Source organism: Nicotiana tabacum, chromosome 22 (genome assembly GCF_000715075.1).
Source record: "Nicotiana tabacum cultivar K326 chromosome 22, ASM71507v2, whole genome shotgun sequence".
NCBI lineage: Eukaryota > Viridiplantae > Streptophyta > Magnoliopsida > Solanales > Solanaceae > Nicotiana > Nicotiana tabacum.
The window spans coordinates 222,019,820-222,037,913 of NC_134101.1; the positions used below are offsets into that span (position 1 = coordinate 222,019,820).

Below are 18,094 nucleotides of genomic sequence, written 5' to 3' on the forward strand. Positions count from 1 at the left end.
ACAATTCAAGTTCAGCAGTCAGGCGCCCACCTGGAGAGCACGGGAATACAATTCAAGTTCAGCAGTCAGGCACCCACCTGGAGAGCACGGGAATATAGTTCAAGTTCAGCAATCAGGCGCCCACCTGGAGAGCACGGGAATACAGTTCAAGTTCAGCAATCAGGCGCCCACCTGGAGAGCACGGGAATACAGTTCAAGTTCATCAATCAGGAGCCCACCTGGAGTGCACAGGAATACAATTCAAGTTCAGCAATCAGGCGCCCACCTAGAGAGCATGGGAATACAGTTCAAGTTCAGCAATCAGGAGCCCACCTGGAGAACAAAGCAATTCAAGCGTCGGTAATCAGGAGCCCACCCGGAGAACAAAGCAGCAATTCAAGTGTTGGTAATCTAGAGCCCACTTGAAGAACGAAGGGAAAGCAGATTTGTTCGAAGGAGGACGGTCGAGTTCAGAAATCAGGCGCCCGCCTGAAGAAAAGGGAAAGCATCTCAGATTACAATTCAAGTCAGTAAGAAATGAATGTCACCTGGAGAATACAAGTCAACAAGGCAACAGGAATCACAAGATCAAGCTTGACGATATAGATAGGAATCTTGTAACCTGTAGTTGACAGGCTTAGTTAGTTTTTCTTATGGTGATTTTGATGTAATAATAGGGCCACGGACCGGAACCTCGGTGGAACGGCACCTCGATTGGCTCTCCATCTCGGTATACTCCATCATCTCACTCACTTCTGAACTACATGTGGCCTAATTTCTTTATAGCCAAGGATATGTATGCAGCTCAGATACCAGGGCTCGGTCACATTCCCTTCTCTCTTAGTTTTAGTCTCTCCAAATAAGGGTCGGGTCAAAAAATATGTCTAGTCATTCTTTGTCTGAAAATACTTCGTCTTTCCAGTCAAAGAGGAGCAGCTGTAGACATGTGATTTTTGATCCTCCCCAAGATTTTTCATATTTTAGCACATAAATATTTAATTCAGGCCTAATACAGCTATTTCAACTCATTTTTACTCTTTTACTTTATTTTATTACAAGAAAGCAAAAATTACAAAAGAAAATAGGTTCATTAATGTTTTGTAGTCATTTTAAATCTTGAAAAATACCAAAAATAGTTTTGTTTTAATGGCTAATCTTATTTTAATTGTTATTTTATTTAAGTAGGATTAATTAATAAATGAGATCGTATTTTAGTCTCGTTCGCAGGGAAAGAATAAAATTTGGGCTCAAGCGACCCATTTTTAGGCCTAGTTTTTGGACCTAGCCCCATAATTCTCAAGCCCATAATTCCTAGGCTGATACCCCTTAACCTTAATATAACCCTAAAATCATAAACCTATAAAAGGAAACTAGACCTAACGCCTAAATCAGCCTAAGGACCTAGAAGCTAAAAAACAATACAAACATAGACCCCTAAGACCTATACACACGGAAGGAGCGTCGCTGACAAAAGAGACCCCCCCATCCCATCGATTCCTTTCCTCCTACACAGACCCGATTCGCTGCCCTTCCCCTCAACCAGTAGCCGTCGATCCCATTTTCTGTCTAGAGAAGTTAGATTGTGTGTCCATTACCAGTCTAACTTTTGGAAAGGAATTTACAGCTTCCATTATTCATGAGACTTTGAAAGTTGTGGTTGCTCAGTACAATGCAAGCCAACTCATCACCTAGAGAAAGAATATTCAGAGCTTGAAATCGACTGTTTTAGTCCAAAATCTAGCTCAAAATAGCTAAAAATAACTTCAAAATCAGGTGGAGTTCATTCTCGTCATTTTGGTGTCGTTCAAGTTTTCAGGTGAGCTTTGAGTCATCGAAAGTTGCTGTCCGATTTTCTGTTCGAGTTGCCGGAGAGGTCCCAGCGCCATCACGTTTTCTATTCGAGTCCTTGTCTGATTGGTCGAGCTTCGAATTAGTATTGTAAAGACGAGAAGGGAATTCCAAATCTTGAACGTTCTCTCTCTTCCCTATCAAAGAACGTTATTGACGTTCCAAAGTGAAGCTCGTTATTCGGTGGTTTATCGAGGATTAGTTGAGGTTTCCGGTCGAGAGGTCCGTTGTCGTAGTCCTGTTGTTTCTGCCTTTAAGACCTGCAAAATCGAGTATTGAGGTCCGTTTCCTACTTTTTAATCTCAAATTCTGTCGGTTCCTGTAATAAATAAATTTTGGCATTAAGGTTCTATCATGTTTTCTTGGATGAATTGTGAATATCATCTTGTTTCATTTTAGTAAGTTGACTCCATCTTTGTGCTAAGTAATTCAGTGATAAGATTGGTTTTAAGTTTGAGTAATGATATGTTACTTGGATATGTTTAATTGCCATAGTAAATGCTGCTTTGCTGTTGATTTCATTAGAATAAGTCAACAAGAAAGGAATGTCACCTGGAGAATACAAGTCAATAAGGCAACAGGAATCACAAAATCAAGCTTGAAGATATAGATAGGAATCTTGTAACTTGTAGTTGACAGGCTTAGTTAGTTTTTCTTATGGTGATTTTGATGTAATAACAAGACCGCGGACCGGAACCTCGGCGGAACGGCACCTCGACTGGCTCTCCATCTCGGTATACTCCATCATCTCACTCACTTCTGAACTACACGTGGCCTGATTCCTTTATAGCCAAGGATATGTAGGCAACTCAGATATCAGGGCTCGGTCACATTCCCTCCTCTCTTAGTTTTAGTCTCTCCAAATAAGGGTCGGGTCAAAAAAATGTCTAGTCATTCTTTGTCTGAAAATACTTCGTCTTTCCAGTCAAAGAGGGGCAGCGGTAGACATGTGATTTTTGACCTTCCCTAAGATTTTTCATATTTTAGCATGTAAATATTTAATTCAGGCCTAATACAGCTATTTCAACTTATTTTTACTCTTTTACTTTATTTTATTACAAGAAAGCGAAAATTACAAAAAAGAAATAGGTTCATTAATGTTTTGTAGTCATTTTAAATCTTGAAAAATACCAAAAATAGTTTTGTTTTAAAGGCTAGTCTTATTTTAATGGTAATTTTACATAAGTAGGATTAATTAATAAGTGAGATCGTATATTAGTCTCGTTCGTGGGGAAAGAATAAAATTTGCGCTCAAGCGACCCATTTTTAGACCTAGTTTTTAGACCAAGTCCCATAATTCTCAAGCCCATAATTCCTAGGCTCATATCCCTTAACCTAAATATAACCCTAAAATCATAAACCTATAAAAGGAAGCTAGACATAACGCCTAAATCAGCCTAAGGACCTAGAATCTAAAAAACAAAAAAACAATACAAAGATAGACCCCTAAGACCTATACACACTGAAGGAGCGCCGCTGACAAAAGAGACCCCCCATCCCATCGATTCCTTTCCTCCTACACAGACCCGATTCGCTGCCCTTCCCCTCAACCAGTAGTCGCCGATCGCATTTTCAGTCTAGAGAAGTTAGATTGTGTGTCCATTACCAGTCTAACTTTTGGAAAGGAATTTACAGCTTCCATTATTCATGAGACTTTGAAAGTTGTGGTTGCTCGGTACAATGCAAGCCAACTCATCACCTAGAGAAAGAATATTCAGAGCTTGAAATCGACTGTTTCAGTCTAAAATCTAGCTCAAAAATAGCTAAAAATAACATCAAAATCAGGTGGAGTTCATTCTCGTTATTTTGGCGTCGTTCAAGTTTTCCGATGAGCTTTGAGTCGTCGAAAGTTGCTGTCCGATTTTCTGTTCGAGTTGCCGGAGAGGTCCCAGCGCCATCACGTTTTCTATTCGAGTCCTTGTCTGATTGGTCGAGCTTCGAATTAGTATTGTAAAGACGAGAAGGGAATTCCAAATCTTGAACGTTCTCTCTCTTCCCTATCAAAGAACGTTATCGACGTTCCAAAGTGAAGCTCGTTATTCGGTGGTTTACCGAGGATTAGTTGAGGTTTCCGATCGAGAGGTCCGTTGCCATAGTCCTGTTGTTTCTGCCTTTAAGACCTGCAAAATCGAGTATTGAGGTCCGTTTCCTACTTTTTAATCTCAAATTCTGTCGGTTCCTGTAATAAATAAATTTTGGCGTTAAGGTTCTATCATGTTTTCTTGGATGAATTGTGAATATCATCTTGTTTCATTTTAGTAAGTTGACTCCATCTTTGTGCTAAGTAATTCAGTGATAAGATTGGTTTTAAGTTTGAGTAATGATATGTTACTTGGATATGTTTAATTGCCATAGTAAATGCTGCTTTGCTGTTGATTTCATTAGAATAAGTCAACAAGAAAGGAATGTCACCTGGAGAATACAAGTCAATAAGGCAACAGGAATCACAAAATCAAGCTTGAAGATATAGATAGGAATCTTGTAACTTGTAGTTGACAGGCTTAGTTAGTTTTTCTTATGGTGATTTTGATGTAATAACAAGACCGTGGACCGGAACCTCGGCGGAACGGCACCTCGACTGGCTCTCCATCTCGGTATACTCCATCATCTCACTCACTTCTGAACTACACGTGGCCTGATTCTTTTATAGCCAAGGATATGTAGGCAACTCAGATATCAGGGCTCGGTCACATTCCCTCCTCTCTTAGTTTTAGTCTCTCCAAATAAGGGTCGGGTCAAAAAAATGTCTAGTCATTCTTTGTCTGAAAATACTTCGTCTTTCCAGTCAAAGAGGGGCAGCGGTATACATGTGATTTTTGACCTTCCCTAAGATTTTTCATATTTTAGCATGTAAATATTTAATTCAGGCCTAATACAGCTATTTCAACTTATTTTTACTCTTTTACTTTATTTTATTACAAGAAAGCGAAAATTACAAAAAAATAGGTTCATTAATGTTTTGTAGTCATTTTAAATCTTGAAAAATACCAAAAATAGTTTTGTTTTAAAGGCTAGTCTTATTTTAATGGTAATTTTACATAAGTAGGATTAATTAATAAGTGAGATCGTATATTAGTCTCGTTCGTGGGGAAAGAATAAAATTTGCGCTCAAGCGACCCATTTTTAGACCTAGTTTTTAGACCAAGTCCCATAATTCTCAAGCCCATAATTCCTAGGCTCATATCCCTTAACCTAAATATAACCCTAAAATCATAAACCTATAAAAGGAAGCTAGACATAACGCCTAAATCAGCCTAAGGACCTAGAATCTAAAAAACAAAAAAACAATACAAAGATAGACCCCTAAGACCTATACACACTGAAGGAGCGCCGCTGACAAAAGAGTCCCCCCATCCCATCGATTCCTTTCCTCCTACACAGACCCGATTCGCTGCCCTTCCCCTCAACCAGTAGTCGTCGATCGCATTTTCAGTCTAGAGAAGTTAGATTGTGTGTCCATTACCAGTCTAACTTTTGGAAAGGAATTTACAGCTTCCATTATTCATGAGACTTTGAAAGTTGTGGTTGCTCGGTACAATGCAAGCCAACTCATCACCTAGAGAAAGAATATTTAGAGATTGAAATCGACTGTTTCAGTCTAAAATCTAGCTCAAAATTAGCTGAAAATAACATCAAAATCAGGTGGAGTTCATTCTCGTCATTTTGGCGTCGTTCAAGTTTTTCGGTGAGCTTCGAGTCGTCAAAAGTTGTTGTTCGATTTTCCGTTCGAGTTGCCGGCGAGGTCCCAGCGCCATCACATTTTCTATTCGAGTCCTTGTCTGATTGGTCGAGCTTCGAATCAGTATTGTAAAGACGAGAAGGGAATTTCAAATCTTGAACGTTCTCTCTCTTCCCCATCAAAGAACGTTATCGACGTTCCAAAGTGAAGCTCGTTATTCTGTGGTTTACCGAGGATTAGTTGAGGTTTCCGGTCGAGAGGTCCGTTGTTGTAGTCCTGTTTTTTCTGCCTTTAAGACCTGCAAAATCGAGTATCGAGGTCCGTTTCCTACTTTTTAATCTCAAATTTTGTCGGTTCCTGTAATAAATAAATTTTGGCGTTAAGGTTCTATCATGTTTTCTTGGATGAATTGTGAATATCATCTTGTTTCATTTTAGTAAGTTGACTCTATCTTTGTGCTAAGTAATTCAGTGATAAGATTGGTTTTAAGTTTGAGAAATGATATGTTACTTGGATATGTTTAATTGCCATAGTAAATGCTGCTTTACTGTTGATTTCATTAGAATACGTGTTCGGATATAAAATAATGGTATTAGTTTAATACTAAGAGGGTTTAGGCTAAATTCATAAGTATTAGTGTACCATTACTCCTTAAATTATTTGTTTGGCCTTTAGAAATTAGTTAATTCACGTCATTTTGCTACTAACAGTGAAATAGAAAAGTTTATTTTGTGAATGCCAAAATGCCATTAAGCGACACATCCTTGATCCTTCTGCCTTAGTTATGGCATTTGACCTGTTTCGTCAGGTTTGTTCAAATCAAATTTAAGATACATTAATATTTGTTTATCTCAGAGATTTTGATCACCAAAAATAAATACCTTATATGAAAAGGTCATTATTTATTCATTTAATATGAATTGCAGAAGGCAACTAGGATTATCTTGGCATATTAGTTCAATATTCTTAGCCTTATAGTCAAAGTCATGAGTAGTATAGAAAATGTCATGAACTCTCGTAGTTGCTTTAGGTGCGTTATTTTAATAATATTACCTTCCTAAACTCGGGTGTGCATTTCATGTGACCCAAATCCAAATCTCAACAATGTTGCATAAATGTGTTTCGGATTGCGGGTGCATTTCATGTGGCGCGGTCCAAAGACATATTTTAGATGGTGTTGAAATCTTCCTTAAACTAATTAAAAGAGGTTTAAAGTTAAAATGCATATAGGTTCAAAAGTGTTTTAAAATCAAATAATAGGCCAACTATAACAGTTGAGCGACCGTGCTAGAACCACGGAACTCGGGAATGCCTAACACCTTCTCCCAAGTTAACAGAATTCCTTACCCAGATTTCTGTGTTCACGGACTATAAAACAGAGTCAATATTTCCTCGATTCGGGATTTGAACCGGTGACTTGGGACACCATAAAATTATCCCAAGTGGCGACTCTGAATTTAATAAATAAATAATCTCGTTTCGATTGTCACTTTAAATTGGAAAAAAACCCAATATACTCCCCTCCGGGGGTAGGAAAAGGGAGGTGTGACAGTGTGTCTTGTGAGGTGTTTACTGATCATCGTAGACTCCAGCACTTGTTCAAGCAGAATGATCTTAATTTGAAGCAGCGGAGATGGTTGGAGTTGCTAAAGGATTATGATATCATTATATTGTACCATCCGGAAAAGGACAATGTGGTGGCCGATGCTTTGGGCCGAAAGGCGGCGAGTGTGGAGAGTTTGGCATATATTCCAATTGGGGAAAGACCTTTTTCAGGTTATGCTCAGGCCTTGGCCAATCGGTTCGTGAGGTTGGATATTTCGGAGCCTAGTCGGGTATTGGCTTGTGTGGTTTCTCGGTCTTCCTTATATGATCGCATCAGATAGCGCCAGTATAATGATCCGCATTTGCTTGTCCTTAAGAACAGAGTTCAGCATGATGATGCCAGAGATGTGACCATTGGTGATGATGGGGTGTTGTGGATGCAGGGCTGGATTTGTGTGCCCAATGTGGATGGGCTTCGGGAGTTGATTCTGGAGGAGGCCCATAGCTTGCAGTATTTCATTCATCCGGGTGCTGCAAAGATGTATCAGGATTTGAGGCAGCACTATTGGTGGAGGAGAATGAAGAAAGACATTGTGGGATTTGTAGCTAGGTATCTCAATTGTCAGCATGTGAAATATGAGCATCAGAGATCGGGTGGCTTGCTTCAGCGGATGGATATTACCGAGTGGAAGTGGGAGCGGATCACTATGGACTTTGTAGTTAGACTTCCACGGACTTTGAAGAAGTTCGATGCTATTTGGATGATTGTGGATTGGCTGACCAAGTCCGCGCACTTCATTCTTATGTGTAATACCTATTCTTCAGAACAGTTGGTTGAGATCTATATCGGGGAGATTTTTCATTTGCATGGTGTCCCAGTTTCTATCATTTCAGATAGGGGCACTCAGTTTACTTCATAATTTTGGAGGTCTGTGCAGTGAGAGTTGGGTACTCAGGTTGACTTTAGCACAGCTTTTCACCCTCAGACGGACGGGCAGTCCGAGCGTACTATTCAGATATTGGAGGACATGTTGTGTTCTTGTGTCATTAATTTCGGAGGGTCATGGGATCAGTTTCTACCACTTGTGAAGTTTGCTTATAACAACAGCTACCATTCGAGTATTCAGATGGCTCCATATGAGGCTTTGTATGGGAGGCGATGTAGATCTCCAGCTGGTTGGTTTGAGTCGGGTGAGGCTAAGCTATTGGGGACAGACTTGATGCAGGATGCTTTAGAAAAGGTAAAGGTAATTCAGGAGAGGCTTCGTACCGCGCAGTCGTGGCAAAAGAGTTATGCTGACAGGAAGGTTCGAGATGTGACCTACATGGTTGGTGAGAAGGTTCTATTGAAGGTTTCGCCCATGAAGGGTGTTATGAGATTTGGGAAGAAGGGTAAATTGATTCCTCGATTCATTGGGCCTTTTGAGGTGCTTCGAAGGATTGGGGAGGTGGCCTATGAGCTTGCTTTGCCACCCAGCTTATCGAGTGTGCATCCGGTATTTCATGTTTCTATGCACCGAAAGTATATTGGGGATCCGCCTCATGTTCTGGATTTCAGCACTGTTCAGTTAGATGATGATTTGACTTATGATGTGGAGCCAGCAGCTATTTTGGAGCGTCAAGTTCAAAAGTTGAGATCAAAGGATATAGCTTCACTGAAAGTGCAGTGGAGAGATCGGCCCATGGAGGAGGCTACCTGGGAGACTGAGCGGGAGATGCGAAGCAGATATCCTCACCTGTTTGAGGCTTCAGGTATATTTTATGACTTGTTCGAGGACGAACGTTTGTTTAAGTTGGGGAGGATGTGACGACCTATCCAGTAGTCTCATGAGTTACCGCTTCATTTCCCTGTTTTTGCTTCTTATTGCTTTGTCTATCGGTTCTATATACGATCGGATTGGTTGGCTTGGGTTCGGAAAGAATTTGGTAAGGTTTGAGACACTTAATCTCTTTTGAGGAAGCTTAAGTTGGAAAAGTCAACCAGATGTTGACTTATGTGTTAGAGGGCTCGGATGTGAGTTTCAATGGTTCAGATAGCTTTGAGAGGTGATTTGGGACTTAGGAGCGTGATCGGAATGTGTTTTAGAGGTCTGGAATAGATTTAGGCTTGAATTGGCGAAATTGGACTTTTGGCGTTTTCCGGTTGATAGGTGAGATTTTGATAGAAATAGTTCCGTTGTATCATTTGGATGTGTGTGCAAAATTTCAGGTCATTCAGACGTGGTTTGGTTGAATTTTTTATCAAAAGCATAAATTAGAAGATTTTAAAATTATTAGGCTTGAATCCGATGTGAATTTGGTATTTTGATGTTGTTTTGAGCGTTCTGAAAATTGGAACAAGTTTGAATTAGGTTATGGGACATGTTGGCATGTTTGGATGAAGTCCCGGGTCCTCGGGTGAGTTTTGGGTGGTCAATCGGACCATTCCATGATGTTTGGAATTGCAAAAATTGCTGATCAGTGTTGCAGAGAAATTGGCCTTCGCATGCGCGAAGGGTCAGTTGGTGAAGGTTGGGATTTAATCCTTCGCATCCGCAAGGAAGGCTCCGCATTCGCGAAGGGCTGAGTGTTTGTGCATCACATTCGCGAGATGCGTTCGCATAGAAGAAAATGGGCAACTAAGCTTCAGGGGATTTCATTCATCGCGTTCGCGAGAGAGGTAACGCGATCGCGAAAGGTTAGTCTGAGGAAGTATCGCGTTCGCGATGGGCAGGTCGCGATCGCGAAGAGGAAATTCTGGTCAAAGTTATTTTGTGCTTCGCGAATGCGAGGCTTTGACCGCGTTCGCAAAGAAGGATTTCAGGCCTGGGCAGAATGTTTAAATAGTCGTCTTGTCCGCGATTTTAGGGTTTATTTCCACCATTGTTGAGTGTTTTTGGAGCTTTTTGAAAAGGACTGAAGAGGGATTCAAGGGAAATCACTTGGAGGTAAGATTCATAGACTTAATACTCGATTCTAATGTAAAATTACCTAATTAATCATGGAATTTAGCCTAAAATTGAAGAACTAGGGCTTGAAATTAGAGACCTAGAATTTGGGATTTGAGGGGTCATTTGTGGTTGGATTTTGATGCTTTTGGTATGAATGAACTCGGGGAGTGATAAGGAATCCATTGATGTGGTTTTTTCCGGAATTTGAGACGTGGGCCCGGGGGTCGGGTTTTGGTAATTTCGGGATTTATGTTGTAAATTGAATATTTTTTCTTGGGCTTTGTTCCCTTAGCATATTTGATGCCATGATTCTGATTTTGGATAGATTTGATGCGAGTGGAAGCCGATTCGAGGGACAAAGGCATTGTAGGCTAGAGTTTGGACCGGATTGAGGTGAGTAATGATTGAAAATGATGTCTTGAGGGTATGAAACCCCGGATTGCACATCGTTGTGCTATATTGAGGTGACGCACACGCTTGATGATGAGCGTGGGGCCGTGCACTGTTGGGGATTGTGACTTAGTCCGTCTCGAATGACTATTTTACTGCGTATTTGACTGAAATCTATTTGCGAACACCATGTTTTGGGCTGAATGCCATATTTGGGCCTCGTGCCAACTATTTGAACCCTTAGGGGATTTTTATTGATATTTCCTCACTGTTTTGACTTTATACTTGAACTCAGTCATGTTATATTCCACTATTTTCATAACTCAGCCATGATTACTCTATTTTAATACTTAAATGATCTTTTAAATGATATTTTGGACTGAAAACCATGTTTTACTATTGCTCGAGTGGCTTGTGAGTATTTTGACTGAGTAAGGCCGAGGGTCTATGTTGTGAGGAAACGCTGATTATGATTATGAGGACGAGGGCCTGAGATATGTACGCCACGAGGTGGCTTATTGATATGAGACCGATAGCCTAATGATGATGCCACGAGATATCTTGATATTGCGCTTGGGCTGTAAGGGGGCCCTTCAGGAGTCTGCATACCCCCAGTGAGCGCGGGTACCCATTGTGATGTGAGTTATAGCCCGAGGGGCTGGTATTATTCTGAGATATTGCTCGAGAGCCGAATTTGTTTATATTAATCCCGATGGGCGAATCTTTATGTGTTTATCTTTCTTATTGTCTGTCATTTACCTGTTTAATTGTTGAAAAGGCATTTCATGAAGTTTAAACTGAACTTAAATGATTTTACATATCTTTACTGATTCATTATTTTTACTAGGTTTACTACTTCATTATAGTCTGTAATGTGCCTTACGTGTTTTCATATATCTCAGTAGTTTATTTATGATTATTACTCACTGAGTTGGACTACTTACTTTACTCACTGCACCCCGTATGCAGATTCAGGCACTGCTGATTCTGCTTGCGTAGGTTGAGAGCTCCCGATAGATTTCGGAGTTTATGAGGTAGCTGTTCAGCATCCATAGCCCCGTGTTTCTCCCTTTTATCTCATTTCCTTTCTTTGATTAGTGACTCTGTAGTAGCTTTGTAGACCTTTCTTGTATTTATCCGGATTTGGTAGTTGTCCATGACTAATGATACCCCGGTATCGGGCTGTGTTGGGTTGTATTCCGCAAATTATTTTGTATTGTCACTACTTACTTTTGGAGTTATATCATGTTTAAGACTAAATGCTTATTGTTTAATTGATTAAAACTGAATTGGAAATGTGCCAATTGGCCTTGTCTTCACGAGAGGTGTCATCACGACCGGGTCCGGGTGTGGGGTCGTGACAGTACCAAACCCTGGTTACATTCCTTCTCAGTAATACAGGGTACCAACCTTTGGTTACATTCCTTTCTCAGTGATACAGGGCGTCAACCCCTGGTTACTTTATCTTTCAGTGATATAGGGCGCCGACCCCTGGTTACATTCCTTTTCAGTAATACAGGGTGCCAACCCCTGGTTACGTTTTGGGTGCCAACCCCTGATTATGTTTCCTTTTAGTAATATAGGAAACCATCTTCTAATTCCATTTCCTTTTGGTAACATAGGGTACTACCCTTCTTGGTTGCATATCCTCACATAGCTAGTTTATACTACTATCTATGTCTTCTTTTCCATAAATTATATGGTTTATAGCTTTGTCCATAACTTACAAAAAATTTCTAGTGCCAAACTGGGGTAGAAAATTTTGTTTGTTTTGTTCGTCTTTGATGGCTTTGCAAGCCCCTCCATAGAGCATGAGTGACTATTAAAGCTGGTAGTTTCAGTTTCTCATCAAAAGAAAGAAGTCTTTCAATCACAAAATAGTTGGAGTTTGTCTTTCGATCTCAAGTTTCATTTTCTCAAATTCTGATCGGGAAAGCAAGCAATGGAGAATAAGCCTTAATTTTTTCTTCAAAGAGCATCGAGATCCAATCTAAGGTTGACAAAAGCAAGCAAGTCAAAAATCAAGATTTGACTGAAGGCACATAGATAGGAATTTTGTAACTCTTCGCTTGCAGGCATATGTAGTTCTCTTCTCTTTTCTTTTGATGTAAGCAGCAAGTAACAATAACAACAGCAACAATAGTCTTAACTCCAGTATCTGGTAGTCCCAGCTACCAAATATTTTCCAGAACTACATTGACCTAATTCCTTTATAGCCAAGTATATGTAGGCGACTTCAGAAGTAATGTCCGGTCACCTTTTTCAAAAATACTTTCATAAGAGTAATATGTGAGCAAAATTAGTCATGACATTCACTATCTTTGCACTAAAACTCTTCATGTCTCGAGCAAAGAGGGGCAGGTGTAAATGCCTAAAATTTTGTTCTTTCTTCTCTCTACATTATATTTTCTTTTTAGGTTTATTATGTATATATTTGTAGATTTCAGAATTAGATTACTAAATAGTTTGTTAAGGGGGTTAGGGAATGAGTATTATCATTTTAAAGCCAAAATTGACCCAAATATTGGTCTAAAATCGGCAGCCTAGGACTCGGTCCGGATGCTTTGGCTTGAAAGATGCCAAAACAGTGTCGTTTTGGTTAAGTGGTTGAGATTGAATCTCAGCCACCCATCTTAACATTATCCAACGGCCCTTGTTTAATCTTCATTTATGTTATTTAAGGCCTAAGAAGGCCAAAAATTGCCCCCATTTTCCCCCCTTATCTCTTCTCTTCTTCCTCTTCTTTTTCTCTCTTCTCTCTCTCAACTCTTTGCCGCTCCACCCACTGTCGCCCATCACCGCTGGCCGGAAATCGCCACCACGGCCGGCCACCGCCAATCAAAATTACACCAATATTCTCCTCTCTTCATCCTCTATCCAGATCCAAACCCCAAATCCCCGAAATCACTCTCAATCTCACCAAATCTGCCCATAAACTGCAAACCTTAGCCGCCGCCACCTTTAAATTCGGCAAGTTTACACCTCCCCTTTAGTTTCACCACCAAAAAGACCCATCATTGTCGTACGACCACCCCATTGCCGGCAACCACCACCAAACACCCTGAACCTCTTTTTTTAGCTATTTTTGACTCAAAGACACTCGTTTCTTTTTTGCAAGTTGCTGAAACCCTTTTGTTTTAGCGTCTGCTTGAAAGAAACGTGCGCTTTGGAGTCGGACAACCGCTACTCGAGGTCCCTGGCCTTGCCTCGTTGCTCGATTCGGCCTTGAATGTCCCTGGAATTAGGTAAACTCAAACCCTAATATTTTCCTCTATGTTTCTAATTTTTTATTTTTTACTGTTTGATTGTAGTTTTTGTTATAGTATAAAATTGATTGTTATTTCGTCTATGTTCGTAGTCATTTCGTGTAAGCACTTGATTATTAGTTTGAGTAGCAGTTGTTTATCTATTGGTTATTAGGGCGGTTTACCTTATTAATGTGATGAGTTTCTATTTATTTAGGTGAGTTGTTTAGTCATAGTTGTTTAATGCAACAATTAGCATGTATGTGATATGTTAAGCTGATGGTTTCAATGAGTTAGTTTGGATAATGCATTTGTTTTGTTTGATTTCTAGTTTTTAGGTTTTGAGTTTCCTTTAGTTAATTTATAGTTCAATTTCTAAGTCTAGTTATGTGTTTTTCTAGCTTGGTTTTGTTTGAATCACATTGTTAGTGCTGTTGTTGTTAAAATCTAAATGGTATATGAGTTTAATCATAAAATAGGGTATTTAGTAGTGCACTTTTACTAGGAGGGTGGCTGAAAGGACCCCTTTCCTCCTTGTTTCTTCCACAGCAGGTGTGAGGCTGTCCTTTCACCTTTTGGACAGCCTTTGAGCAGTGTTAGCATGCAAAGTCTGCCCTTTTTGGAAAAATTTTGGAGAACCAAAATCTATCCAAGGCTTTCTTTGCCTACTTAAGGGCTGCTCTTTCCTAGGGAAGGCAATGGGGCAGTGCGGGGCGGGTTCTGCCTCAACCCACCCCGCCCCTCCCCGCATAGCATTTTGACCTGCATCCACCCGCCCCATATCTATACCCGCGTCCAGCCGCCCCACTAAATTTCCCTTTAATTTTCTTCCTAATTTGTCTTTTTTCCAATTATATTAATATATATTTCCTTCTAAATCCTTTTCAGTTTATATATATATATAGAGAGAGAGAATTGGCAATCTAAATCTTCCTCTTCCACAGGTATTGTCAAAATTGTTTTTGAGGTTTATAACTGAGAATTATCCAAAAATGTTATATACACAGTTGGAACAAATTGACTGCTCAAATGTAGTCTCTATTAACTTTGAGAAGCCCCTAAGAATATATTCTTCTATAAAATATTAGGCATAGTTGGCACAGCAGAATGGGAAGTGGAAGCACGATCTGCAAAAGAATGAGAGATACACCAAATTTAACAAAAAGTAGTAAGATTTGGAATCCCACCAGCGAATCAACCCGCACCCGCGTAAATTTAACAAAAAAATATTTTAACCTGCACCGCTCCGCACCGCACCTGCATAGTGCATACACTCTAACCCGCCTCGCACCTGCACCGCCTCATTTCCATCCGTACTCTTTCCACACTTTAAAAAATATCTATCACACTTCACATAATCTTTACACTCTAAGAAAGACACAACAAAAAGAGAGTTAAAAGGCATCAGCTGAACATCAAAGTAAGCTAAAAAACTGAAAATTTGTGAGTGAGTTCTTTCTTCCTTTTCTAAGTCACTCAACTTCTGGTTGAGTTTTTGGGTCACTTTGGGTTTAAAACATTGTTGTTTGACGTGAACGGCCGCTTTCTTGGAACTAATTCGTAGGCACTTTCCATTAGTTAAACTTCACATACTATATAAACAAATAGTTAAAGCGTGCCATAGAAAGCGAAAAAACGAATTGATTGACTATTGAGTGCAAGCCTGTAAATAGACAATTATGGGTAGTTCAGGTGCGATTAAAGTCAATTACAACTAGAAGGCATGTCGATCTTGCCACCAACAAACCTTTGACTTTGACTGTAAAAAGCGAAAAATCGGCACACAGTAGTTTAGAGTAGAAGGAGTGAAAGCCACTTGACTGTAAGGAGAGAAGGGCAAGAAGATAAAGTCTAATCTGATCCTAAGTAGATTTTTGACATCTTTCTCGCATTCGCTTTCAGGTTTGACATGACATTAGAGCTCTCATACTTAGTGACGAGTTCGGGCCTTAGAATCATGCAAAGGGATAAGGTCTGGAATAAGTCTTGTATGAGTCCTTTAATCGAGTCCCTCTTCTTTAATAGGTGCTTTAAAGTAGCAGGCTTTATTATCTTTTTTACGATTACAATGTCAGTACTAAATATCTTCGCCTCCCCATTCCTTTATCAAAGTCTAGTATTTATGGGCGCAAGCCAATCTCTTCAAGTGGAAGCAATCATAAGGGGTTGCTAAAACTCAAAACAACCTATGGGGTCTTTACACCAGAACCTAGTAGAACTTTGTTCTTGTATCTGTTAGTGATGGTAATTCCTTGTGGTGTATTCTAGGTCAACATGATGCCACGGGTAGGAAAGAACAATCAATTTATTACCTGAGCAAGTGTTGGATATAAGATTTGGGTCGTGGGTCGCCCATGTGGACTGACCCGACCCGTTTTAAAAGAGATAAAACTTAAGGAGGTTACACGTAGGTTTTATTACTCCTAAAACCACCGCATGTTATTTTGTGAGAGACGTGAGAACGTGGAATGGTGGTTTTCATCGGTAGTTTCCTTTATTCCTCTTCTATATATCTATTCTACAGAAGAACTATCAAAGAGAGCGTATGAAAACTCTTTTCTTCTCCCAACAAAAATCACATACACAGAAAGGAAGGCTTTTAGTTTGTGAATTAACCTTTGTTTCCAGGTGATTCAAAGTTCGACTTGAGGCAATTCTTTTGGTGGTGAGTTCAACGGTTTTCGCTGCATCAATAAGGTACACAATTCATTGTTCTCGCCCCTCATTTTTATCCTACAATGGCATCAGAGCAGTGGTTGTGTTCTTTTGATTAGAACACACATCTTGATCTTGGATTCTTGAAAATTAAGGTACTATGAAAAGGTCAAAAACCAAAACAAACAAACAAAAAAAAGAGAAATCTTGATATTATGTGTTCTCTTACTGCAATTTTATGATCTTATTTGGTGTTAAAGTCGATCGTTGGTTTGCGAGAGCACAATAATGTATGAATTTAATTCCTGCTATATTGTTGATGACACAAACTTAGTAGTGAAAGCATGTTGTTTGGATCTGAAGGTTGTTACCTATGAATCGTGATTGGAAAAGTTAAAAATAGAAGTGGAAAACTTTATTTTGTGTTAGTATTCTGTTTGATTCAATAAGAAAGGCAAAAGCCCACTTTTTTGCAAAAGATCATTCATTGTCCGTAAGCAAATAGTAGAGGTTTTTTTTTAAACTGAAAGTTTAGTTCATTAGTCAAAAGAGAAGAAGATGGAACCTAGTTGTATAGAAAGGTTTGACAGTTAGAAGCCTTTACCTATTTTAGTTATTGGTGTCATGAATTTACTGTATTATAAAAGGGAACAGTTGGTATTTTCTGGTGAAAGAATTTTGTTGTCCGTTTATTTCTATTACTGAATAATTGAAAGTCATTGTCAAGCCCAATCCTGGAACTGAACCATGACCACTGATCACCTCGGGATAACCAAACGAAAAAGGGAAATATTACCAAGCCACTAAAGGTAGGATTGCTAATCAAAGCGTCACGTTTGGCTTCCATTGCTTTGAACAAAAACCAACTTATTTGTAGTCTAGTGTAAGTTGATGTTGATGCCTGCTTCAGTTTATTTCTATTTCTGAATATATATATATAACAAGTCCTAATCATTCTTTACTGATTCGTTAGCAGTCCTAAAAGGGTCGAAATTTAATAAGCATATGACCCTTAAATTAAATTTCTCTTCTACAAGTAAGAGTGATATATGTTGTCACATTGGATGGTTGTAGTCATTTTTATTGTTTCCTTGGTCCTATTTCAGATATGGCTGAACAGGGACAAGTTCGAATTACTCCAAGTGGGAGTTCTTGAATTCAAGGAAAGGGACAACGTAGAAGGGTACGTCATCGCAGGACTTATTTCTATAATGATTCAGACTCGGAGCCTGAAGTTATCAGGAATGTCCCTAGGGCGAGACAAAATGAGTCAAAGGATCGAAGGGCTGAAAGAAGGGAAAGAGAAAAGAAATTTAGGGAGTTTAAGGAATTTAAAATGGGCCCTGATGTTTCCGTTCCTGAACATGTACACCTTTTTAAGATAAAAAGAGCTGAATTGGCTAATTACGTAGAAATTACCAATTGGGAAGCATTAGCTATTTTAGCGGACTCTCTTCGAGAGCCTTGGAGTGAAATTTTAATTGAAGTTTATTATGATGTTTGGCCTAGTGCACCTTTTAGTGTATATGAGCAAGAGTTAGTGTTCGATTGGTATATGGATGTCCTAGCAAATATGTAAATTGTTATTGTGTATTTTATCTTAATGAAATTTATATTATGTTATTTGTCTCACCAATTACATACATTGTTTATTATATTTTTTTGTAATGGATTGAGACTTGAAATAAAGTACACACTAAGAAGTGATTTTAATATTAATTAAAAATATTTAGATATAGATGATGAATGGAAAACGTAGTGATCGTTCGATTCTATACTAAATGTGGAATTAATATTATAATTAATTTACTTGAGTGTGTAAT

The 18,094-nt window shown here is 39.2% G+C and overlaps 1 long non-coding RNA gene across 2 annotated transcripts; it reads left to right on the top strand.

The window, feature by feature from the left end:
• The first annotated feature begins 1,138 nt into the window (after nucleotides 1-1,138).
• LOC142176586 (uncharacterized) lies at nucleotides 1,139-11,644 on the top strand. Of its 2 annotated transcripts, XR_012705270.1 has the most exons (4): nucleotides 1,139-2,107; nucleotides 2,353-3,967; nucleotides 4,213-5,824; nucleotides 11,341-11,644. It is a non-coding gene; the product is annotated as an uncharacterized LOC142176586 (long non-coding RNA). The 2 variants fall into 2 exon arrangements; XR_012705269.1 differs by lacking the exon at nucleotides 11,341-11,644 and having other exon boundaries at nucleotides 1,153-2,107; nucleotides 4,213-5,894.
• Nucleotides 11,645-18,094: the final 6,450 nt, after the last annotated feature.